Genomic DNA, 2,213 nt, shown 5'->3' on the forward strand with positions numbered 1-2,213 from the left:
AAAAACAGCCTTCCACTGGTAAGGAGCTGCAAGGGCTAAATGCAGAGGGAGTCACGCAGGTGGAAGGACACCTGCTCCCACAGCTCTTGTAATGGCTTTTTCCTGGACAGGAGATTGCTACAAGTGATAAGAAAAACCCAGATCACAAAAGGAAAAGATCCCAAAGCAATTCTCTTGAAACTTCCCCTGTTTGTCCAGGACAGCAAAGGGTTGTTAGAAAGCTCTGCATATGGTGACTGCTCTGTGCTGAGGGTTTTCTCCAGGGACAGAGTGGAAACCCTTTGTGCAGGGAATGACAGACAGACAAATGATGCCTGGTAGGGGACCGGTTGTATCCAGGGCTCGGAAATAGGCAACAGGATACAAGTCCAGCCTTTCACCTACTGACGTGGACGTCGGCTGAAACGCGCCTCCGGTAGCTTGCCTCTCGCAGTGCACAGCTGGCTGGTGGCCCGTGGAAAGCAGCCGAGATGGGTCATCGGAGTCCAGTGGCTTTCCACGCTCTGACTCTGGAGATTCCTGTCCTTCTGCTGGTTGGCCGTTCACTCCCTCCCAGTCTCCTCGCTTCCCCTGCCCTCCGCTCACCTGGCCTTCCCCTCTTTCCCTACCTCCTCCCTTCACTGTCCCCTCTCCCTGCCTCCTCCCTTTGCAGCTAATCCCCTCCTGACAAACCAAACCAACCAACCCAATCCCGGCAGGCCCAGGTCATTGACAATCCAGACCCCTGCTCACTCTGCTTGAGTCTTACTCCCTCCCGCAGCCTGCGCCTGTCTTGCCTAGGCAGAGTGGAATGGGGCTTCGGAGCAGGGGCTGTCCTCTGTTGCTTATACAGTACCCAGAGCAATGGGCCCCCATCTCAGCTGGGGTCCGTTGGTGCTGCTCTAATATACATAAGAAATCATATGAACAATTTAGGGATAAGGAGGAGACTTTAGTGGGGGCACAATGCCCCAAGTCTTCCTACTGCAGAGTTTTTTGCACCTTCCTGTGAAGCAGCTGGTGATGGGTGCCGTCAGAGACAGGATCCTGAGTTTGCTGGCACATGGCTCAGTTCCAATAAGGCCCTTCCACTGGGGACCGCTTATTGCCTCGATAGGATCTCTCCAGAACAGAGCGGATGCACCCCGTGCACACAAGGTGGGGGAAGGTCGCCCTGCTGCTTCCTGGGCAGCCGCTGTTCTACGGGCTAATGGAGCAATGGTGGCCCTGATTCTCCTCTGGCTTACTCCAGCTTTACACTGGAGTACCTCCATGGACTTCAGTGGCTACTGCTGATTCGCACCAATGGAAGTGAGCAAAGACACAGACCCTCTTCCTCTAAAACTTACAAGGACTTAACATTCCTTCTTAACAATTACAAATAGAAGGGTCTGTGGTGAGTTTCACTCGAGTCGCGGCTACTATTGCTTGCACGGCAGCTCCCCAGACTGGAGACGCTCTTTGGATAAACAGAGCATTTCAAGCTCTAAGGCGCTCTTATTTTACCAGCGCTAAATTCGGACAAATTAATACTTAGATGCTTTGTGAGGCTAGATCAGATTCAGTCTGAATATTATACCCAACCTGGCAGGATCCAGTGTAGAACTGGACCAGACTCAGGGCAGGAGAACGGAGAGACCACCTTCAAAGCATTACAGAAGAGGAAAGTCCAGGCCGTCAGGGAATACAGGAAGCTCCATTTTTAAGAGCTTCTTGCATGAGGAAAGTTGAATTCCAGAAATTAAGAGAGATAAATTACAACACTCACGGCACAAAGTATTATTTCTCCATTCTCTGCAGATCCCAGCATTTGTGCACGACTCTGCATAAGCCTGCAGCCCATTGCATAAGGACACTGTCTGCTCTTTCGTGTGACACATGTCGTAAACACAGTTTTCCAAGAAATTCTCTGGAGCTACTTTGGCGTGACAGTCCTTGAAGATACCTACGGAAGTCAAGAAAGAAACAGAATCACAGAAGGGAAGATGGAAGAAGCCGAGCGTTGCCACTAACCATCCCCTGTCATGGCAAGGAGTCAGTGCTCCCTGGCCAGTGTAGGCTGACCAGCTCTCTATATTCAGCCAGACCAAACCTGGAGCTGAATACACCCAAACGCTGATGAGATTTGGCTCAGTTTGGCTTAGGCCTGTCTCTACCATTTACAGGCCGAGTACAACGTCATTCAAAGTGGACACACTTGTTCTTGATAGAGAGCTAGCAACGCCCTGGTAGTT

This window comes from Dermochelys coriacea, chromosome 9 (genome assembly GCF_009764565.3).
Source record: "Dermochelys coriacea isolate rDerCor1 chromosome 9, rDerCor1.pri.v4, whole genome shotgun sequence".
Classification (NCBI taxonomy): domain Eukaryota; kingdom Metazoa; phylum Chordata; order Testudines; family Dermochelyidae; genus Dermochelys; species Dermochelys coriacea.